The 25,715-nt window shown below is 38.0% G+C and overlaps 1 long non-coding RNA gene across 2 annotated transcripts in view; it reads right to left on the bottom strand.

The window, feature by feature from the left end:
• LOC122787286 overlaps nt 1–25,715 on the bottom strand; it is a 138,065-nt gene that overhangs the window by 40,429 nt on the left and 71,921 nt on the right. Inside the window, exons 2-3 of one of the 2 annotated variants that reach the window (XR_006362559.1) lie at nt 23,596–23,761; nt 2,702–2,783 (exon numbers count right to left, since the gene is read on the bottom strand). This is a non-coding gene — a long non-coding RNA (uncharacterized LOC122787286). Of the gene's footprint in view, nt 1–2,701; nt 2,784–23,595; nt 23,762–25,715 lie in introns of those variants that run through there. The other variant, XR_006362558.1, reaches the window with a different exon arrangement.

Here is a 25,715-nt window from a genome sequence, read left to right as displayed (position 1 = left end):
CGAACATACACAAACCCGACACCCAAAATCGTGAATCCAAAAAGTCCCAAAAAACACACATCACACACTACAAAACACATACATACATGAACGTACATACCTCCCAACACTTCCCTACTACAAATATAACATACACACACAACCAAACACATACACACACCTACCCTTAATATATTGCAGAGGGGCAAGCCCCCCTGCACCCCCCATGTGGGAGCCTGCAATCCCCACACCCCCATACTGATATATATATATATATATATATATATATATATATATATACTAACTCCGAGGTTGCACAACAGTCCATAAGACACACAACCCAGCACTGCACATTCTACATACCGCCGCACAAACACACATCACATACACACAAACACCAGCACTCCCAACTCTAGCACAGTCATACTGCACAACACCTACCGTGACCCACACCTCAAACATCCCAACACACTCAAACACATGCAAACTCTTCCCAAAACCCTAAAAAAGTACACTTGCCTAAAGCACTATCCGTACCGCGGGTTTGACATTCTGCATTCAACATTTCCGGGTTCGCGGTTTGCATCCGTTCGACTTTACAGTCTTGAAATTCTAAAAGTCGATATTTTAGCATTTCGAGCATGTAAAGTGAACCCATATATATATATATATATATATATATATATATATATGTGTGTGTGTGTGTGTGTGTGTGTGTGTGCGTGCGCGTGCATGCATGTATATGTACACACACACACACACACACACACACACACACACACACACACTTTTTGAATAATCAAGATTTGGCTTGTTTTGCTCCTACTACTGATTTTCAATCTAATGCACCTATTTTGTATACAATACTGAATAGTTAATGTCAATTATGCAGTATTTTCAGAATTGCTTGGGCCTCCTCAGTGAGGCTGACTTCAATATTTGAGATATTCTGCCCTTCATCATCCCACATGAGGTATCTACAAGAGCAGGTATGACTGACAATAGTGTATGCCACCCCTAATCATTCCCACAGATGGTTATGCTGGTGTGAATCACACTCATCCGAATCCAACTTGAGTGAAGTCCGGAAACCCAATGATGGAAATGCTGAACACTGATATTTTCGACTGACAAATCTCGCCCCGTTCTCGACCCATGTTAATGCTTGTTCTGAGGTCCAGAGTGGTAGGGAATTTTGAATTCAGTATTTATTTTGGGTATACTAGAATTCGGCATTATGACTTTTCGCAAAAGTGAGTTGACGATACGATGACTCAACCAAGTATCATTCAGTAAAATGATGGTAAACCAGTTATGCTATCTTTGGTGCGCTTAAAAATTGCCAGCCTGCACTAGGCTAAATAAGGTATTAAATCAGTGAAATAAAAGAGCTATGTTAATTAGATCAGGTAGATGATATTCTGTGCTGATGTTCATTACTACGATTTGAGCAACTCAACTGCTTGACGCTACTATTTCAGTCACCACTGTCATTGTCTATTTTACTTGTTTGTATTTTAATGCTTTTTCTCATGATTCTGAAAAAAAGTCACTCTAAATTGTGCCAAATCAGCTGTTAGAACCCATGAACTATTCAAAGATATACTGTAGCATTGTACAGCTCAGAGCAGCAGGATGTGCTGCTATGGGGTGGCACAGTAAGACAAAAAAACGGGTGTTAGGCCACAATGTGGTAAGGCAGGTATGATGAAGGTAGAGCCCAATGGTATTATGTTGCTTGACTTTGTGACAGAAAAAAAATCTGTTCTGATTTTTCTCGTCTACTGTTATCTTATCCACTCTTGTATCTAGTTGTTTTTCTAGGCAAGCTCACCAGACCCCAGTGTTTCTTTTCAGGGGATGACCCAAAAGTACTATCCACATAAATCTAGCTCAGTATCAGTTTGCAAATGCAGGTTTATGGAATCAAACTCAGGTCTAAAGGATGATGTTCATTAGCAGGACATAGCATTAACATTGTAATACTGATTCACTTCCCCCTAGTTTATTACTAGTCAGCTCAGTGAGTATGTTCTTTAGCTTGCTCCTGTATGTGACGAAGTCCAACCACATTTTTATATGCATTTTATGTCAGTAATCCCAAAGGGTTAATACTTGAAGAAGATGAATACTAACTGTGGTGAATAAATTAAATTTTACCTCTTACTCCACGCAGTACAAGATATCAGCAGTTTATTAGGATTCAGCAGGGCCATTACCTACATGGAATGCATGAACTTCCTTTCAAGGTCAAGAATGTAATCTAATCTAAACCTGTACCATACATTACAGAAACATGGGGTGAATGTATAGCATACAATTTATCTGATAGAAAATACAGGCCACAGATTCACTGCATTGTAAAAGGCAGCATTCCTTCATGTAGTGGTTCTCACATCTTTGCATAAAGCAATATTTTTTCTGGATATAAAAGAGTAATTAATAAAAGGAAGCAATAATTAGTACTGCAAAAAAAAAAAAATGAATTATTATCTTCACCTATGTCTGTCATTTTAAGAGATAATATACCATAGAGGAACATCTTTCTAATCTGTGTGTGGCAGCTGCAAAGAAGTTTTACATATAATGTAGCTTATGGAAATGCACCACTTTTATCAGTCCATAAAATAAATGTAACTTTTATTAGGACGCAAAAAAAAAAAAAAAACAGTGGTGTAGACTCTTCTCAAATAAGCAAGTAAACAGAAGAAAGTACCTTTTTTATTACAGTTTCATACAAAAGGGACAGATTTTCATATCAAGTTTGTAAATGCTTTCCAATAGCTCTCATCAGTCCAGATTTCCTGGTAAAAAAAATACAAAAGTTAATTCAAGTGTTTTCCACAAGATCTCCTTGCAGCACTTAACTCACAACCACTGTTCTAGGCCCAGGATCTATCCTCAAGAGAGGCCAGTTTCTCTGCACTGGGAGGTTTACAGCCTTCCTTTTTATATACCAGTGTGTTGGATAACTGACTTCATTCACAAAACCCTAGGAACCTTCACTGTCAAATACCAGGCCTCATTTTTTTGCCCTATACCCCATAACATTTCTGATTTCCTGGTAAATCACTGAAGATTACAGTCAATCAGAAATGCCAGACATTATACTTTTATAATTCTTCTTGCTTATAAAATGCACGTTGACAGAAAACCTTTTGTTCTATTAACTTTTTAAGTGAGCTACAGTAATATTTAAAAAAATTGTCTGTGATTTTGGGCCTCTTTCCCCCATTATGTTTGGCTTTAACCAGAATTCTTAACCAGAGAAGTTCAAAGGCATGCATAATACACCATGTGGTTGACTGAATTAAAGTAAGACTTCTATTTGCACCCTGTTCTCAAAAAATAGTTACATTTACAATATTCACAGCAACAAGTATACTTATAGCCACACAATTTACATATTTGCAACACTTTTGGTACTATCCTGGCAAGAACCGTCATACTATATATCTGCACACATATACATGTGCATATACGGATATATATATGGGTCTAGGACTATTCACTGAAAGCACATTTCACTGAAAAGTCAAATGACTGTGCACAAATCACTGAAAGCTCAATTCACTGAAAACTCGATTCACATTTCACTGCAAGTTTTATATATATATATATATATATATATATATATATATATATATATATATATATATATATATATATATATATATATATATATATATATGGCCTTTTCCCCACTGTAATGCGACCCTGGAGTTAGTATATATAGTGGGGGGGGCACCACCCCCCACTTTGGGGTGTGTGGGGGGTGTAGCCCCCCACATAGTTTGGATATATATTAAGTTTAGAATAGAATAATTTATTGAAATTTCAAGTATCCATGTGCATAGTTCAAAATATTTAAATATATATTTTGTATATATATATATATATATATATATATAGAGAGAGAGAGAGAGAGAGAGAATATAGCTCTATCAAATCTAATCACGCCAAACACAAACTGTAGACTCCTCAGGTCATCCAACAAACTAATGCTAAAAATAACTCAGTCTCACAACTATCACAGAGACTCCCTCTACTCCCATAAAATAGCCAAAGATTGGAAACCCTTCCTTAACAGATAACTAAAACCCCCAACACGTCCACAATTAAAACTACCATGAAAGACTATTTAAATGATAATTGGCTATGCCCCTGTACTGCTCCCAGCTAATATTCTTCCTATTTTACCCCTCATCCCACACATGTTAGCCCAAATAGTGCACATCCCACATAGGACTATCTCACTATCTTATCTTTATTAATCTTTGTTCCTTCAGATAACCTAACTTGTAAAACTACATGACCGGTTTTGGTCTTTCAGAAGTCCCATTATGAATCTGGAATGTCATGTCAACTGTAACTACATCCCTCATTTCAGAACCACATTCCTATCTTCTTCTGAATGTCATGCTTAACTGTTGCAGGTCTTCTCTAATGCAATCCATATGTTGGCTTCTTCCTGATTCTTCCAAATCTGCTTTACCACATCACCCTCTGCTTTCCTGCACATGTGGCTAAAGCACCATAATCTGTTCTCCTTAATCTTTTCTGCAACTGGGGCTACTATGGCTTCTGCTCTGATGCTCTCATTTATTCAGCCATCCCAAAGTAGGCCTCCTGCTGCCCATCTCAGGTACTTTATCTCCATCACCTCAACCTTCCTTAGCTGCTCTGTCTTCACTACCCGTGTTTCTGTGCCATACAGTAAAAGTAGTTGCACCACTGTTTTATACACCTTGCATTTCAGCTTCTCTGTCATTCTTTTGTCACAGGCTACATCCTGACACTTTGTGCCATTTGGCTGTAGCCGCTCAGATTTTAGCTCTGTAAACCTCATTCAGACTTCCTGTCTTCTCACCCACACCAGACACTTGAAGCTGTTAACCTAATCCACTGTTTTCCTTACCATGTCAGTTTTCAGCTTCTTCTGAGTCCCCCCTTTACTGTCACTCCCCCTGCCTTTTCTGTACCCGGTTTTATTCCATAGGCCTTCAGTTTTGCATTCCCACCCCTATCACTTGTTAAAGTTCTTGTGCAGTGTTTGCCTGCAATGACACATTGTCTGCATACAGCAGCTTTGTTGATCTCCCCCTCTGACCTGTTTTGTAATGTAGTTCATCACAAGTATGAGCAGCTATGGCCTCAAAGCTGAACCCTGATGGGCACCCACTCTCAGTGGGAACCTCCCTGAGTCTGAGTACTCTTTGTACTTGTGTCACTGGGCCCTTGTACGTAGCCTGCACTAATTCTACCAATGGTTTTAGGATTTCAAGCCTTTGCAGGACTGCCCAAATTAGATTTCTTGTGTGAAACTTGTCATACACTTTCTCTAAGTCTAGGAATGGCCAGTCGACTCTCTCCTCATCTCCAGCTTCTTCTACACTAACTGTTTGCTCAGTTTGACTCTCTCCTCATTTACAGCTTCTACTCCACTATCTGTTTCACTGAAAATATTTAGTCAGTTGTAGAGCACCCTAATCTGAACTGCCCATCTCTCATCTTGCTTTATAGTACTCTGAGTATGCATTTATCAATGACCCTGCCTAGCACTTTCATGTAGTGTAACAGAAGTCTGATACCTATAGACTGCCCCACAGTAGAGTGCCCCATTTGTTCTTAAACACCAGGACTAGAATGCTTATTCTCCACTCATTGGAGATATGCCTCACTGTCCATACAATGATGAATACACACTGGTGCCATTTCTCCTCTATCTCGCCCAGCATCATATCTACTGTGACCTCATCTGAGTCTGCTGTTTTTCCCTGACTTCATTTTCCTAAGTGCTGTTCTTACTTCAAGGGTGAGCTCAACTTCTCTCACTGTAGGCTGTGTCTGGACCAGTACAACTTCTGTGGGATTTTTTTTTTTCATTCAGAAGCTGCTGGAAATACTCCTTCCATTGCCTTTGATGTCCTTTGGACTGTTGAGCAGGGTGTTGCTGGCATCACTCATAGAGAGTGTCTGATGACTAGTTTTTTTATCTTTCTATCTTTCCTTGCAACATGATAGAGTTTCTTTGTGCCACTTATTATGTCACTTTCCAGAAGCTGGTAGAGTGCCTCTGATGCATTGCTCTTTGCTACTGCAACTCCTTTCTTAATCCTTGTGTTAGCCAACCAGTATTGCATCTTAACCTGGTCCACCTATTCTTTCTCCCATTTTTTCCTTCACTCCTTTCTTTTGATGACCTTCTGGACTTGTGCATTCCACCACCCACTTTCCTTATGTACCTTATTTCCATCCCTGATTCTGCCGTATATCTATTCTGTAGTCTTCACACATGCTGTTTTGAGGTGCCGCAATTCTTCTTCTTCTTCAACTCCATCTATTTCTTTCTCTTCTTGGGGCTCTAAAGTCCCGAGTAATTCCTTGAACTCCTGTGCATTCCCTCCAGTCCACTTCTAGGTCCTCAGCCTGGCCTCTGCTGACCTTAGTCTTCTCTGATAACTACATGCAGCCAATTGTGGTAACCAGTGGTTTATGCTGTGGGTTGAATGTTTCATCTTTCCCCCAATGCCCTAGCCTTACTAGGAGGAACTCTATCTGAGTTGCATGTTGGACACTCTTGTCTGTAAACTTGTGACTGTTTCTCCTGCTGAACCATGCAAATTTTCCAGAAAGAACGCTAGAATGGCCTCCTCTTCTTTATTCCTGTTGCCCCATCCAGGTGGAACCAAGCAGCCCTCGTATCCTGTTCTGTCTGTCCTGATATGTGCATTCATGTTTCCCGTTATCAATATCAACTCATGCTATCTTGCTTCATCTAGCTAGTCTAGAAAATGCTGCTTGAATGAACTCTTCCTCACTATCACAACCCCTTGGTTGATAACTGTGGTATCCGGTTGATGGAAATTATGGTCAAACATAATGGTATAAAAATAGAAGAACTGTTAAACCAACTAGATGAACTAAACCACAATATTTCCAAAGATCTTCTTTTTGAACATTCATATGACCAGTATACACATATTATTTCTGATGTTACCAACAGTTGTGACATTTTATTTAAAAAGAAAAATGCTAAAATCCAACGCGATATACATAGATATGCACAACAACAAGCATATCCTAAATCTGGCAACCTAAAGGGTCAACACCATGGTAACCAACATGCCGAGCACCTTTTGGCGAGCGTAGATGACGTCAATTCGCCTTACGAAGGAGATGAGGAGAATATCCATAATGAGCGTGAGGATAATACAGAAGAAGGGGTCAGACGATCTAACTGATTGAGGAACCAAAACGGGTATAGCAATCAACACGAATTTGAGCAAAAGGGCGCCAAACCGAAACAAACTTTTTTGGGTCAATACACAACAGGGAGAAAACGGAAAACGTAGCTCCGGTCGCATTGAAACAGGTGGGCATCAACAAAAAGAACACTTTGGTTGATTATTTTCATATTCAATGGCCCCAAGGACATTGTACAGAACATTATAATGTGAGTATGCATTGTTCAAACACCATTATTGATTCCGTTGAATATGTAGATATAAGTAATAACTTGGCGCCTTTTTTAAGTAATTCAAATTCTGAAGCAGAAATAGTATTGAATACTGATATTGTATGTGCATCGCATAATAGTATTAAGTTTGATACATGTGTAGATAGGGATAAAAAATTGGTTTCTTCTATTAGTAATTTGAATTGTGCAGTTAACTTAGTAGTTGATGACAATATTTCAAGTGCATTGTACAATAACAACAATTCCAATACACCTGAGTTTATATTAGATAATTTTGGTTATATAACTAATGAAGCATTATTGGATTTGAGCATATATGAATTTAATGAAAATGACTTAAACAAAGGAACCAACAATGTTTATTTTACAAATGATGACAAACAAACATATGTACATGAAAATGAAGAAAGTTGTAGTAACATGGTTAACTTTTATATAGATTGTAATCCAGATATTTATGGGGTTAACAATGAGAATTGTATGGAAATGCAACTTACAAATGCAACTACACAACTTAATAATAGCTTAGTACCTGATGTCAATGATTGTACTTTTTTAAGTAACCCTAATATAGTGACAAACATACAACAGGACTTCAAGGTATATAATTATTCTTCAAGGAATATAACCGTGGAACATGCTAATTTGTTTTCTAAAGGGTTTAATTTTATTCCTTGTACAAAAGGCAAAGTAGTAGATACTATATTGGATTTAAAATTGTTCTCACGTAAATTGAATCTAAAATCATTTTTTAATAATAAAATTGATTTTCAAGGGCAGCAAAATAAAAGATTCATAAAACCTAGTTTATTCAATCCACCAATGAATGAAGGAATAGCGAATTTTGAAAAAAGAACTGAATATGATGTAAGAATGTTTTACAAAAAATACAAATATAAAAAGAATTCAAACATGAGTCAAAAGGAAGAACAAATGCTTAATGATATTAGTAATGACTTGCAGTTAAGAATTATGAGGCCAGATAAAGGCAATGGTATAGTAATACTAGATTATAATGATTATAGTTCTTATATGACTAACATGTTATTAAGTGATACTTATACTCAAATAAGTAAGAACCAAGTGAACATAGCGTTTAAAAGAATTGAAGTATTACTGGATGATATGTTATACCAAGGGGAAATTACAGAAGATGAACACGAATTTTTACAAAATGAACATCCAGTAATTAGTGGTATCTTTGGAATACCAAAAATACATAAAGGCCTTAATAATTTGGAATTTAGACCCATAGTGGATGGAAATAGAAGTGTAACATGTAATATAAGTCACTACTTGGACTATTTTTTCAAAGAGAGTATGAAATGTTTTACATATATAACAAAGGACTCATGGGATTTTTTGAGTAAACTAAAAGAGATAAACATGAAAAATGAATACACCTTTGTAACAATTGATGTTGTAAATCTGTTTACTACGATTCCACAAGATATTGGCCTGATATGGCTTGAAGAACAATTGTTTGAGACACATTTATACGAACAAGATAAAATTAACACTTTAATAAATTTGATGGATATTGTATTGAAGAATAACTTTATATACTTTGAAGGAAGTTATTATCAACAAATGCATGGAGTAGCCATGGGGGCACCATGTGCCCCCATGTATGCAAACCTTATAATGAGCTATTGGGAATATAATTATTTGTTTCAGACAAATTTTCACAAACATCTTATTATGTATACAAGATACTTAGATGATATCTTTATTATTTGGGACCAAGAAAAAGACATTTTGGAAACTTTTTTGGAATATATAAATAATACAATAAGATTTTTAAGATTTACATATCATGTCCATGAGGAAAAAATCACGTTTTTGGATATAGATATAATATATGATAAAGAAACTAATAACTTGAAAACTAAAATACATAGAAAACCTACCTTTTCTAATGCATATTTGCATTTTAATAGTTGGCACCCTGACCATCAGAAAAAAGCCATAATTAAAGGGCAGATGGTCAGGGCAGCCAGAATGGTAAGTGAAGAACAAGATTTCATAGAAGAACTGAAATATATTATGCAATTATTCATGAATAGAGGATATCCTGAACAGTTTTGTGTTAGAATATACAATGAAATATTAAACAAGAGGAAAAATGGAACTTACACTGCAATATTAAAAACTGGTTCTATAAATAAAATAATATCGGATGATAAAGGAATAACAGAGAAAGAATATTATAATAATGTTCCATTGTATATTATTAATTATAATGATTGTTTTAAAGAAATAGAGAATATAATTAGAAAAAATTGGGAGTTCTTTATGAATGAAAAAATTTGGAGACAGTTGTTTCAAGGTAATATAAAATTTGTATACAAGAAGAGTCCATCTTTCAAAAACATTTTAGAGAATAAAGGAAATAATAACACATATAGTAACAAAAACAAAGGTAATTTTAAATGTGGAATATGCACTATATGTAGTTACATATATGGCTCAGGTACAGAAATGATAATTAATGGTTGTAATATAAGGATAATGGGCATTATAATTGTTTAACATCAAATGTGGTATATACGGCTCTGTGTCAACAATGTAAAGCTTTCTATATAGGAAAAACAAAAAGACAATTCAGAGAACGAATAAAAGAACATCTTTTAGATATACGACATCAAAAAAGTACTAATGCTTTAGCAAGACACATAACTGAAAATAAAGAACATAAATTTAAATTTATGATTATTGATCAAGTTAAACATGACATGCAAGGAAAAACAACAATACACCATTTAGACATGGAAGAATTGAAATGGCAGATACGTCTGAATTCATGCAATCCACCAGGTATAAATGAATATTTGACTATTATGCCATTATTGAAAATGAATAGAGTCTATGGGAAATAGTTGATGTGTTATGTATATATAACAACTCATCATTATATGTTATATATATGACTCTATTTATGTTAAAAATTTATTACATCAATATTGTTTCTAGTGTCTAAATGGTGGAGAATGTACATAATAACATCAAATAATAGGATGTTTGTAGTAACTTTGTTAGTAGTTTTTAAATATGCTCTAACTATTGAATTTAACATTATTATTTAATCCATTTTATGGATTAATGTTACTTTATGTATTTAAGTATACTAACAACATATGTAGAAAATTGTTATATTGGTATAATTTTTTACAATACAACGTAATAGTGAAGTGCAATATTATACATATATATTTATATTACATATATCATATGCACATATTATATATCATATTTCATGCACATACAAGATAGTATTTAATACATAAGTAAAAATACAGATATTGTATAATAGGGTATATATACATATATTTTATGATATTGTATAGTATATTAAGTTAATTTGTTGTATATATTTAATTCAGTTTTAGTATAATTATTAATTTTTAACATATTGTGTATACATACAACTTATATTGAACATTGGGTTTTATATACACTTATATGGTTGGTACATTTGATTCCATCTTATGAAATGTGTAATTTCCCTTTTAAGAACTTATTATTGAAAGTTAATTGCTTTAATTAAGTAATTATTCAATGGCTTAAATCATATATAAACCTTGTGTTGAGATAACAGTATGTATTCTGAAGAAGTTCGTATGGACGAAACCTAGGTCAATAAAGCGGTTTTAAAGAAGGAACGTGTGGTGGCTTCCTGTTCGTATTGGTTTTTGTGCTATAAGCATTTTATTGGTATTGCTTTACATCTCCTCATTGGCATCGGCTGCATCTTACTTTTTAAACAACAGGTTTGCTGTGTTTTCGGTTACTAGGAACTCTATCTGAGTTGCATGTTGGACACTCTTGTCTGTAAACTTGTGACTGTTTCTCCTGCTGAACCATGCAACTTTTCCAGAAAGAACTCTAGAATGGCCTCCTCTTCTTTATTCCTGTTGCCCCATCCAGGTGGAACCAAGCAGCCCTCGTATCCTGTTCTGTCTGTCCTGATATGTGCATTCAGGTTTCCCGTTATCAATATCAACTCATGCTATCTTGCTTCATCTAGCTAGTCTAGAAAATGCTGCTTGAATGAACTCTTCCTCACTATCACAACCCTGCTGTGGGGCATAGGCTTAGATTATAAATAGTTCCATATCCTTGCACTGTAGTTTGTTTGCCATGCATCTGTCACTAACTGGGATGACATCTCTCACTGTCTTTTGAAGCCTCTCATTTGCCACAATTAATACACCATGTATAGATTGTTCCTTGCCTAAGTAGATGGTTCTGGATCCTGAGTCAAGTAGCTTTGCTGCACTGTTCTTCCATCTTGTATCCTGGACAAAGAGGATGTCCAGTCACTGCTCTCCCATCTTGTATCCTGGACACAGAGGATGTCCAGTCACTGCTCTCCCATCTTGTATCCTGGACACAGAGGATGTCCAGTATCCTCTAACCATCATGCCATTTACTTCCAAGCTACAACCTGTCAGTGAACCTACACTGAGTGTAGCAATCCTTAGCTCATGTTTGTCAGGTTGACTGGTTTTATGTTCATCTTTCACTAACAGGGCTATCCCAAGTAACCCAGGTTGGGCAACTGGACACCAGCAGACCAGTAACTTATTGGCCCAGTGCTGCTAGGCTTTATGGTGACACTACCTTCAAAAATATTTTACACAAGTCATTAATATGAACATGGCTATGGTCAGAAAAAAAATGCAATATATATTTTTTTCTGTTTTTCATGTTTAGGAAGGCATCAGCAGTCAGCAGTTCATGATGGCATCCAGCTGTTTAGAGCTTTAGTAACTAATCCAAGACAGTGCCCATTAAAACATACCAAATGCTTAATGTACACGAGAAATGGTATAATCTAGGTAAGAAAATGACTAGCAACTCAAGTAAACAGATGACACCATAAATGTAAATACAAGAGCTGAGCTATACAACTTACTTGACAGAATGATGTTTGAAACAACAGACATAATACCTAAATACTTCTACCTCACAGGGTAAACCATCAGGTAATTTTGGTCATCATGTACCATATTAAGTACAGTGCATCAAACATAATCCACCCAAATCGATGGTGATATAATTAGTATCAAATCAGACTATACTATTTGTTAAAAACAATAATTGCTTTGGTCGAAAAATGTGAAGTTATAAACAGAACATGTATTTGCTTCACTGTAAAGGATATACACATTAACGCTCTAAAAGAATTGCTGATGTACTGAAAAAGTCCTTAGCAAAGCATTACAACCAACAACGTGAAGTTAAACAGAGCAAGTATCTACTTTACTATACTGGATGCACACATTGAAGCTAAAAAAAAATGCTTTCATACCACAGAAGTCCTTGGCAAAGCATTACAACCTGTCATTAAAAGATAACATAGTACAAAAAGACTGGTAAAAGCTCAGTGTGGTGTCATTTTCATAAAGGAATAGCAGGGAAGGATACACAAAAGAATAGCCTGGCTAGTTTAGCTTCTTTAACAAGAATTATGTGAAGGATAATAACAGACAGAGCTGAAGGGTGCTTTGCCTGAAGCAGTCTGCCAGTTTTGCCAGTAAGAGGCCATGTAAGTCAAACATAATAGAATTCTATTACAGGGTGATGGTCACATAGTGGAGAAAGGACAACCATTGGATGCAGTCTACTTGGGCTTCAGTTTCATCTTTAATATATAATGCCACAGGAAGTGAATGAGAAAACTTAACAGGGTAGAGATAAGGCTTGCAGTAGGAGGCACATGTGTAGTGGTGAGTGTGCACTGTCAGACATTTAAGGTAACCAGTTGGGATGCAGAGGGATCAGTACTGAGTTTGGTCATCTGCATATGTCAGATGTTTTTTTTTTTTTTTGCATAAATAATAAGGCAAATATCTTCACCAATGACAATAAGGCTATGGTGATAGTAAGAAACATAAGGCTAGTCCCACCTGGACTTGGGAAGGACTGGGGGGCTATCAGAGCACTGTCTGCTAGGACTCAGTGCCCAGAAATGTAAAGTAACACTTCAGAACCAATGACCTGGGGGTACTATATAGAATGTGGGGAGGGAGGGTTATTGCTTTAAAAACTTACTGAGAAGTACCAGTGAGTTACTGTTCCTACATAGTGAACAAACGAAATCTGTGTGAAAATGGGTAGTGGGCAAGATATATTGTTGTGGTGTGACTGACTGTGGGTGGGGGATATTATACCGTTTTGCTGCACACAGCACTTATCACAAAGTCATCAGCAACATAGTTAGAGCTTCACACCTCTACACAACAACATTATTTCGGACATGCTGTTCACAAGTTCATATGTATATATTAGGCTAATGACCATCAGGGACTTTATAAGCTTAGGCATGCAATACAAGCCAACTGTGTCCCTCTATATCATGGGCATTTATTAGAAGGGACTATGTTAGTTAGGAAGTTTCTAGAGGTTATGGGGAGGAAGGGTGTTAGTTTGAGCATTACTGTCTGCCTTTGTCAATCAGAGACATAGGGTCCAGATCTGGGGTGAATTTCCATTTTCATTGCATTGGTCAATGTTTTGCTTAAATAGTATTAGGGATGGACATTGCTTCATCTAGATGGGGAGCCTGTTCCAGAGCATGGGGATCCTCTGAGACACATATCTGTCTTGCCAACATGTCTTACTTACGTCAAAATCAAAATTTAAATCCTTGGATGTACTGGTTCTGATGCTGTTCATTTTGTAGATGTACAAAAGGTCCATCAGAGATGGATCTGAGGATGCTTTGTATGCCAGATATACATATCATCTCTCGGCAACCTGTCGGAAACTGAGTATAGATATAGGACTTTAAGGTAATCTGTATAGTACAATGTGTTTATACACTGGCTTTTCCTGTTAAGGAACCTTTGTGGGCATTCCAGCTGTTGCATATGTCTGGTCAGGTACAAGCTGAAAGGGGCATTATACTCAATGATAGGTCCGGTAAGGGCTAAATAGGGTGGCACTATGACTTCCTTGCTTGAACCTGGATGCTGTGCCCTTACTTATAAGTTGGGCGACATAGAATGATTTTCTTACTATCTTGGCCACATGTTGGTCAAAGGCCAGATTACTGTCTACATATGTTCCCAGATCCCTGACTACTGGGTCAAGTCTTAGCAGTATCTTATTCATGGAGTAATTCGGTGGCAGTTTTCCAAAAGGTACTATAATGCATTTCTTGGTATTGATTTTTAATCCATGACTTTGGCATAATTTATTTGTCTGTGTTAGATCCTCTTGTAAGATGTTTGTGCCACTGGAGGGGGAATTTATGATAGCTCCCAATCTCCAGTCACCTGCAAAATTGTTTAGCCAAAGGCCCTTAACATTAGCCTTTACCTCCAAGAAGTAGATGCCAGATAGGAGCAGTCACAGCATGGACCCCTGAGGTACCCTGCTGGTGACTGATCTCTTAGTGGAGGTGGTTTCACCAATCCTTACTTCCTGGGTCCTGTCTGTGAGCCAGCTGGCAATCCATCAAGTTATGTAGGGGTTTATGTCCAGTTCAGTGAGTCTGACAACTATACCAGAGTGGGGTATTGTACTGAATACTTTATCCAGATCCAGGTAGGCAGTATGCACTGTTTTCCCCTCATCCATTGCCTTGCTGACCTTCTCAAAAAAGTCCACCAGGTATAGTAAGCATGATCTTCCCTTGACAAAGCCAAGCTGGGTTGGGTTCAGTGTCTGAGGGTTGCCTAAATCTTTGTTGATCATTTCCATGATAATTTGTTCCATGGCTTTGTGTATTAGACTAGTCAGACTAAAAGGTTTGTAGTTTCCAGGGTTGGTTGGTGGTCCATATTTGTGAAGTGGTATAAGCATTGCAGTCCTCCATACTTGTGGTACAAAGTACATTTTGAGGCTGTAGCTGAAACCTGACTCAATGTGTCCTGATATGTCATGTTTCAAGCTATTTAGGAGGCATCCCTGGATACTGTCAGGGCCCACTGAGGCTGTGTTTTTTGGCCTTAGCAAGCACCACCAGAACCTGCTCCCTGTTAATAGTTGCAGGGGTCATGTTTAGTATTTCATGGGGGGAAGTAGGAGAGAAGTGAGGGGTGAAGTTTGAGCTGAATTTGTCAGCCAGAACATTCACTATATTGCTCTGTTCAATGAAGGTGGCACCATTAACCACCAGTCCAGTGCACTGATTTTACTGCCTTTGAGGTTTTGGACAAAGCTCTAGAAGGCTGTGTGGTTATCTTTAGACTGTGAGGCTATCTTGACCTCATAATTGGCCTTGTTGGACTTAATTAGTCCTCTGAATTCCCTGTTTAGTTTAATTAGAGAGCTTCTATCATTATGGGAGTTGCTCTTCCTGATTTTAGCCATGACTTTTTTCCTTTTGTAATATACTCCAATAAGGATTGGATTCCACCAATGTGGTTTGTTTATAGAGTTTGGGTGAGGCTTACTTCTAGTAGGTACAGCACCCTCAATGCAGCCATTTACATGGTTGCACAGGGTCTCTGTGAACAATTCCACATAAGTGGGTGTGAACTCAGGGTTGGGAGGGGCATCAAGTTTTGAAAAAATATTGCTTAATAGGATGTAGTTTGCTTTGGAAAAGTTCCTAACTGTTACAGGGCTTGCTGGGTTTACTGAGCTAATTTTTTTTTGGGAGACAGCATTGTTCTCCCATGACACTAGTGATGATGTGACACTGGATGATGCAACATTTTCCCATATTGGTGAGTACCAGGTCTAGTATGTTTGAACCTCTAGTATGTGTGTACACTATCGGGTAAAGGGTATTTGTGTTAATAAAGTCTAGGAATTATTATGCCTCTGAGTATGAGTCAATGTAGAGGGGTAGCTAAAGTCTCCCATGAATAGGGTATTTGATTTAATGGTGAGCATCTCTGGTAGGTCTAGGTATGAGCTATGGGATTCTAGGGACATAAAGGGTGACCCATAGCTTCCTAGGATATGTTATAAGACTTTGTCTATGGTTATTTGCATGTGGATAAATTCCAGGGAATTGTCCTGTTTAACCAACCTAGAGTTATACTTGTGCTAATATTGATTAAGACTCCTTTACATTTTGTCCCTGTCTGTGCAGCTGATGTCCTAAATGTGTACAAGGCACTGAAGTCTTGCACTGCCAAAGTACTTTCTGTGGATTTAAACCATATATCAGTAATGGCACAGATGTCTATATTCTCCAGAGTGAGGAGAGCTTGTAGGGTATGGGGTGTCTTGTTCAGGCTCCTATCATTCAGCAGTAATACCTTTGGGTTTCTTTGGGTTTTATTTGCTATGTCAGCAGGTTTGTCAGTTTGGCATTGCCTAGAAAGACTCTAAGCGTGTGGATAAAGTTTTAGCCAATATTTAGAAGACCAAGAGAGACAGGTGCAGACCATCCTTTGCAAAGCAACATGGACTGTTAACCATGCTCTTCCACTCTGTCAGCTGACATATATTGAACCCCCCCCCCGAAAAGATACCAGAAACTATGTCAATTATTGAAGTCAATCATCTTCTGCTATAACTGTGATTTCATGCTGGGTGAAGGTAGCATACTGCTCAATGCAAAGCACATACCTGTCTGAGGCACATATTAAGAGAGATCAACAAGGTCTGTCTTCATATAATCCAGGAAGTACATCTCAGGTCATTAACACCCATATGGACTGTGATAGAATCATACTGGTACCTAAAGTATAGTGACCTGTGTGCATGTGTAACTTTGTGGCTCCTAGTTCCAGATAAGCAATTAGTCATTATCTTCTCTTTGTGCAGTCTGGTGAGTGGGCCATCTGTGTGTTGTGTAATGGAGTCCCCTATGCCAAGAGTCCTGGGTAATCTCAAACCACAAACATCATCATCATCATCATCATCATCATCCCCTTTTTCCCATTTACATGGGGTCGGGGTATCGTATTAACTGTCGCCAACTCTCTCGATTCAGTGCCACTCTCCTGCCTTCTTCAACACTCATGCCTGACTGTCGCAGATCTTCTTTCACACAATCCATCCACCTCTTTGCTGGACACCCTCGCTTCCTCTTACCTTCTTCCTGTCTGTCCCAAATCTCCCTCACCAGATTGTCTTCTGCTTTTCTACACATGTGCCCATACCATCATAATCTGTTTTCTTTGATTTTTTTCTGCAATTGGAGCTACTTTGGCATCTGCTCTTATGTCCTCATTTCTTCGCCTGTCCCACAGTGTGCATCCTACCACCTTTCTCAGGCACTTCATTTCCATCACCTCTAGCTTCTTCAACTGTTCTGCCTTTACTGCCCAGGTTTCTGTACCATACAGTAGTACTGGTCGCACCACTGTCTTGTACACCTTTTCAGCTTCTTTGGCATTCTTCTGTCATATACTACACCTGATACTCTATGCCAGTTGGCTGCAGCCCCTCTGATTCTAGCTTTGACCTCTTCATTCAGACTACCCTTCTCCTCAACCACCCCTCCCAGATACTTGAAGCTGTTTACCTGTTCCACTATCTTCCCATCTATCTCTATTCTCAGCTTCTTCTGATTTCCCCAATCTGCTGCCATTACCACTGTCTTATCTGTGCTTAGTTTCATCCCATGTGCCTTCAGATTTGCATTCCATTCTCCTATCCTTTGCTGAAGTTCTAGATCAGAGTCTGCCTGTACTGCCACATCGTCTGCATACAGCAGCTTTGTTGCTCTGACCCCTCCAACCTGTTTGCTGATGTAGTCCATTACCAGTATGAACAGCAGTGGGCTCAGAGCTGAACCCTGGTGTACACCCACTCCCACTGGGAACCCCTCAGTGAGGACAAACACTGTTCGTACTTGAGTCACTGGGTCCTTGTACATAGCCTGTACTAATTCTACCAATGTTTCTAGGACTTCAAACCACCGCAGTACTGCCCAGGTCAGCTTTCTTGGGACCTTGTCATATGCTTTCTCCAAGTCTAGGAAAGCCCAGTTTGACTCTCTCCTGTTCTCTAGTTTCTTCTCAAGTATCTGTCTCAATGCAAACATATCAATCACCCTCTCCAGAACTTTCATGCAATGTGGTAGGAGTTTGATGCCTCTGTACTGTCCACAGTTGTGGATGTCCCCTTTGTTCTTGTACACTGGCACGAGTATGCTTATTCTCCAGTCATCTGGAATACGCCTTTCTCTCCACACTGCAATTAGTACCCTCAGGAGCCATTTCTCCCATAGCTCACCCAGCATCTTTATCATATCTGCTGTGACCTCATCTGAGCCTGCTGCTTTCCCTGACTTCATTTTCCTTAGTGCTGCTCTTACTTCTTCTAAGCTGGGCTCCTCTTCTATTCTCATTGTAGGCTGTTTCTGGGGCAGTACCGCTTCTGTGGGGTTTTCTTCATTCAGAAGCTGCTGGAAATACTCCTTCCACCTGCCTTTGATGTCCTGTGGGCTGGTAAGCAGGTTGTTGCTGGAATCCCTATCTGACTATCTTCTTTATCTTTCTGTCTTTGCCTTGCAACCTGGTATAGTTTCTTTGTGCCCCTTACTGAGTCACTTTCCAGAAGCTGATAGAGTGCCTCTGATGCCCTATTCTTTGCTATTGCATCTTCTTTCTTAGTTTCTTTATTAGCCAACCAGTAGTCCTTCCTAGCTTGGTCAGTCTTTTCAATCTCCCACTTCTTCCTGCACTTCTTTCTTTTGATTACTTCCTGCACTTCTGCATTCCACCACCAGCTTTCCTTATGTACCTTATTTCCATACCTGGCTCGGCCACATATCTTTTCTGTAGTCCTAACACATGCTGTTTTTAGGCGCCGCCACTCTTCTTCATCTCCACCTATTTCATCCTCTTCTTGGGGTGCTGGAGCCCTGAGTAATTCCTTGAACTGTTGTACTTTCTCTCCAGTCAACTTCCAGGTCTTCAGCCTGGTCTCTGTTGACCTTAGAGCCTTCTCTGACCACTGCTTGCAGCTGATTGTGGCAACTACTGGTTTATGCTGTGAACTGACTGTTTCACTGGGGATGACTTTGCAATCATGGATTTCACCCCAGTGCCTTTTCCTTACTAGGAGGAAGTCTACCTGAGTTGCATGTTGGCTACTCTTGTATGTGATCTTGTGACTGTCTCTCTTTCTGAACCATGTGTTGGCTACTATCAAGCCATTTGCAAGACAGAAGTCTAGAATGGCTTCTCCTTCTTTATTCCTATTGCTCCACCCATGTGGACCCAGGCAGTCCTCATATCCTGTTCTGACTGTCCCGATATGTGCATTTAAGTCACCCATTATCAACACCAATTCACGTTGTCCTGCTTTATCTAGTAGGTCCTGCAACTGCTGTCTGAATGCACTCTTTTCCTCACTATCACAACCCTGCTGTGGGGCATAGGCTGAGATTAGGAATACTGTCCTATAATTACACTGGAGTCTGATTGCCATGAGTCTGTCATTAATTCTGATGATATCCCTCACTGACTTCTGAAGCCTCTGTCTCACCACAATTCCTACACCATTTCTAGCCTGTCCACCACCTGAGTAGTAGAGTCTGGATCCCAAGCCAAGTGGCTTTGTTGCACTGCCCTTCCATCTCATCTCTTGGATACATAGGATGTCCAGCCTCCTCCGTATCATCATGTCATCCACTTCTAAGCTGCGTCCTGTCAGTGAACCTACATTAAGCGTAGCAATTCTTAGTTCATGTTTGGCAGGTTGGTAGGTTTTATGTCCAGCTTTCACTCAACAGAGCTATCCCAGGTAACCCAGGCTGGGCAACTAGACACCGGCCAGCCAGTAGCCTATTGACCCAGGGCTGCTGGGCTTTTATGGCGGGCACACACTGGCCAATAGGGGCACATATACCCCTCCCACCGTTAGCATGGGTCCCTGGCGTGGGTCAGAGAGTAGGCCGGGTCCTCAACCCACTTATCACCGGTAACTACCCATGCCCATTTTGTGGTGACAGTCAACATGACCGAATCACCTAGAGCCATATTTTACACCGTGGAGTGGCTAGCCCTGCCACGGCGTGCAGTTTGTGATCCGTGTTCTCCTATCTTGAGGATACTGCGCACCATAATAGATGCTCAAAGCGGTTGGTCTTTTTACAACTCTTCCCCCCATTGGGCACCATGTAGAGTCTGTGCTGCTGCCCACAGCTCCATTCATTGGTGAGTTTGAGATGGAAACACTCAGCATGTTTTTCAAACATGGGAGAAACCCCACAGAGACACACAGAGAACATGCAAACTCCAAACAGGCATTAGTCGGAGGTCAGGATCAAACCTTGTACCTTGTGCATTGGAGGCAAAGACCTTAACCACTAAGCCATCTGGTCTCTTCAAACCACAAACATAGAACAACATTTTTCCAAACGACAAAGCCAGTAATATAACCTTTATTAAAAGCACAAAAAACCTCTCTAGTGTCTCGGCATAAAAGCCTTCCAAGAGGTAATACAAACAGAGAAAAAACATCTCTTATAAAGATACACCAATTATAATTAATCAACCAATAAAACAATTAGCTGATACTATCAGCACTTTACAATAAAAATTTCCAATTACATTCCTGGTTTAATCCACCAGGAGTTAAAGTATTATACTTTAAAAATAAAACTGCTTCTTTAGACAATAGCTTATTTTTTAAACAAATTACATTTGTTGCTGTAACTTGTTCTAAAATACAGCCTTTTAAATCTACATAAGCCCCCCCATGCATTTCATTAAAATGGGAAGCAATAGGGCTTTCTAATTTTTTATTCTTAATATCTTGGATATGTTCTTGCAATCTGACCTTAAAAGACCTCTTACTCTCACCAATATAAAACAGTTTACATGGACATTTAAGAGCGCAAACAATGCCCACTGCATTAGAAGTATACTCTGTTACTGGTTTATATTTTATACCGTTAATTTTATCAAAATATTTAACTACATATGGACAAACTGAACAATTTCCACATGCCCAAGTACCTACCCTTACAATTTCATGGCTCATGTTGATGCTCGGTAAAGAAAAGCTTGCAAGAACTAACATGTCTTTTAAATTACGACCCCTCTTAAATGAGCTCAAAGGTGAATGCCATACATTATTTAATTTACATCTTCCTTTTGTCAAGAAGGACCAATAATATTTTATGACCGCTATAATATCATCAGAAAGTACATTATATGAAGTAACAAAATAAATCTTATTTCCTGTCTTGTTTATTGTTTTTTGCAATGAATTATTACTATATTCATTATTCTTTCTTATAGCTATTTCCGGGGAACATAGTTTTTCTAAAGCCTGTCTAATAACTTCTATAGTATATCCCCTATTTTTAAACATCTGACAAGAATTAAGAATTTATCTCTCTAAAATATCAGTCTCATTACATAACCTACTTGTTTGTTTGTGTCTTTCGGCTTTTCCCGGTTAGGGGTCGCCACAGTGGAACTCTGGTCCGCTAATGATTGGCAGTAGAGTTTTATGTGCTGGCTTGCCGGGCCTAATGCACAACCTTCAACGAAGGAATGCCTATTCACGCATGTCGCCATACAGAAGACGCTCTAACTGAGAATCGAACGGGCAATGTCTAACTGTGAGGCAACAACGCTACCGCAGCACCACCACCACAGTTCATTACATAACCTACTAACTCTTAATAATTCCCCATAAGGTAAAGAGTTCAAAATATGTGCCGGAAAGCAACTATGTCCATCCAGAAAATGTCCGTCATCAACAAATGTTCTACGTATACTCGTATTAATTTTTCTTTCTTCACTATTGCCTTTCAATACAAGATCCAGAAAAACAACTGAATTTCCACTTTGCAAACCTTCAAATGTTAAACCTAACTGATTAGAATTTAGTAAATTAACAAAATCTGTTATAAACTCCCCACCACTTTTACATAAAAAAGTTAAATCATCTATAAATCTAAAATAACGAATTACATACTTATTAAAAAAAATTAACCTATATAAAAAAATAATTTCAAAATAACCCATAACCAGATTGGCATACATGGGGGCAAAAGGTGCCCCCATAGCTGTACCTTGTATTTGCTGGTATACTACCTGATTAAATTCAAAAAAATTATTAACTAAACTAAAATGCAGTAATTCAATAATATAATTTGATACTGGACTATTTCCCAGAAAAAAATTCAAGAGCATCTATACCTATTGAATGTTTAATACTTGTATATAAGCTCTTAACATCTAACACAATCCAATAACATTCTTTCTCCCATGGTACATGCATAATCTTATCTAAAAAAATCAAAAGAATCCTTTATATAAGAATCCAAACTTGTTACAAATTTAGATAGATAACAATGCAGCATAATTCCAATGTTATGTAAAAAATAATTACTAGCTGCCACTATAGGGCGACCTGGTGGATTTTCTAAATCCTTATGCACCTTAGGTAAACAATAAAATTTAGCCATAGTACAATTATCTGTGTTAAATTTAACATCTATATCCTTTTTAGACAAATAACCAACTCTATAACCTGTTATTATAATATCTTTAAAGTTTCTAACAGCTTGTTCATATTCAGCAATACTGGATATTTTATATACATCTTTCAAATTCAAATGGTTCATACACATTTGTAAATATTGAGAAAAATGTAACACCACTATTTTGTTACCTTTATCAGAAGGTTTAATGACTAAATCCTTCCTTTTGCTCAAATTCTGTAGAGCCAACCACTCCCTTTTACTTAAATTGTAACTTATAACATTTTTATTTTTCCAAAATTTCACAAAAAGGTTATCCACTGAATGGTGTACCATCGCTGAAAAATGTAAAATTCCCTCATGTCTAAAAGGTGGAATAAAAGTACTTTTAGTTGGTACCTTTGCAGTATCTATCAAACAGTAAGCATTTGTTTCATCACAACCTAGAGAAGAAGAATCACATGTAAAAAAACTTTCACTCGATTCTAGGTCATTTTGGTCGCTTTCTATTCCTATATATGCATTCTTTTCAGAAAAAATTAGACAAATGCAACTTACGTTATCAGTTGAAAAACTTCAATATGAGTAACATGCTTCCTAGGAAGGGCAGTAGGTATAAACTTCAAGCCACAGTTTAACACAGCTATTTCACACTCACTTAAACTGTGACCCAATAAGTTCATAACAACACTATTTCCTATATGTTTTACAACATCTTTCAATGATGGCAACACATTACAAACATTAATATTTAGTCAGTTTTTGGAGGTTATCATACCTCTGGTATTGTCCATCCCTATAGTTGTCTATTCACCCTCTCTTTCTTGCATAGTTGTCCCTTTGGTTCCAAAAATTGTTGCGTAGGTATTCTGGATCCTGTGGTCTTGGTAGTGGCGGAAAATTAGCTGCTTCTTCTTCCGATTCACCCATACTACTAATTGCTTCTGAAGATACAAAAGAAATGCTTTGTTTCAAATTAGTTCCACCCACACATTGCCGCTTCTGCTGTTTACGCTTAGCTACTTTCTTAAAGGCATAGCCACTGTTGTAATCACGAATGTCTCTTTCAAGTTTGTTGATTTTTCTTTTAATAATGTCATTAGAGACTTCTTCCAATTTTACATTATAACTATCCAATATTTGATTGAACTGTTCGGGATTGAATTGCACAGTCAGATTATTACAGAAGATTTCTATGTCTCTCTTTATTTTACGTTGTTTCACAGTGTCTCTTTCAATAAGAATGTGTAACCATTCCGTTACACATTTGTGAGATGCTTATGCCCACCTAACTTCAAATTGTTTATCAATAGCATCCATGGCATCAAAAGGCGTGGTTGATTTGACAAAACGTAACCCTCTTGGTGTATGTCGAGGTCAATATAATGTTGTAAACTCAAAATATTAAAATGCAATGAGTTCTCTTTAAACAGCAATTTTTCAAGAGAGTCCAAAGACTCTTGTATTTCCACTGAAACATTTGCCACATTAGGTCGACCTACACACTGAAAGGGGTTATGTGGTCTTCTCTTAACCCCTTCCACTAAAATATGTTCCCAGTTTTTAACATAATTGCTCTTGGGCACAGAGGTACCTTCCAATTGAATATCTCTCACCTCTCTCACCTCTCTGATGTCTCCAGGCTGGCCCAGAAATTGTTCCATAGTTGTTTGTCCATGTTCAATTCCTTCTTCCCAAAACATACAGGGCAGCTGTATAAAGGAAGAATTATTGGCCATGAAGAAATCCCAAACCACAAATGTAGAACAAAATTTTTCCAAACGACAAAGCCAGTAATATATCCTTTATTAAAAGCACAAAAAACCCTCTCTAGCGCCTCAGCATAAAAGCCTTCCAGGAGATAATACAAACAGAGAAAAAGCATCTCTTATAAAGATACATCAATTATAATTAATCAACCAATAAAACAATTGTATTATCTCCTGGAAGGCTTTTATGCCGAGGCACTAGAGAGGTTTTTTGTGCTTTTAATAAAGGATATATTACTGGCTTTGACATTTGGGAAAAGTCCTGGGTAATCTGTTTGTTTGCCTTATGGGTTTTGCTCTTGAGGCTCAACTGGGTGTAGGCATATGTGTGGGTTTTGGTGCTAACTTTTGGTCAACACTTTAGAGATTGCTGAGGATAGGCATTTCTGTTTATAGGCTTAGGAGGTCTTTTAGGTTTGGGAAAAATCCTTTTTAGTGCCTCAGCATAAATTGGCCTATGTGTGTGGGAGACACTGTGGGGTGAATGCAGTGTGTGTGTAATCCTGATAACCTAGTTTGTAGGTGGGAGTTTGCCTCCAGTGAAATTGCATATGTATATCTCTTGCATACTGTGTTTGTTTTTTCCAAGGATTAAACAGTTGCATGTGAACATAAGACATTTGCTATATTGTCTAAGAAAGCCAGTATCCACCAATCTGGCTAAGGATATTTAGAAACTGCATATCAATGTTGTTCAGACCCGTATTTGGGTGGGATACTGTAGGTTGTGGACTCAGTTAGTCTTGAGACACATGATAGCAATGAAAGAGAAGGCCCGGTGGACTCCTATAAGGGGAACTAGCAAATTAGTCATAATCAAGTTCTTAGACAGAAGAACTCAGTAATGAGCAGATGTATCTGTAAAAATTTCACAGTGCATAGAAAAAACAAACAACTCAAAATGTATCATATCTTGCTGCTTGTTATGCAAACCTGAATTAATAAAACAATAAGACATTGCTTGTATAAATAGCTACAAATGTCAGTTGTTATGACAGTTGAGTTTAAATTCACATTTCACATTCTGATAGGCGTGATCTTTATCTTTCCAGTTTTTCACTCAGTATTTAGGATACTGTAGTGCACGTTTTAAAAGGTCCTTAAAAACATCTCTCCCTATGTGCTGTCA

The sequence above is a fragment of the Protopterus annectens genome, chromosome 13.part0, assembly GCF_019279795.1.
Source record: "Protopterus annectens isolate FY-2018-M chromosome 13.part0, PAN1.0, whole genome shotgun sequence".
Taxonomy (NCBI): Eukaryota; Metazoa; Chordata; order Ceratodontiformes; family Protopteridae; genus Protopterus; species Protopterus annectens.
The sequence above is the reverse complement of the archived record's forward strand: the minus strand, read 5'-3'. Positions and strand labels throughout refer to the sequence as shown.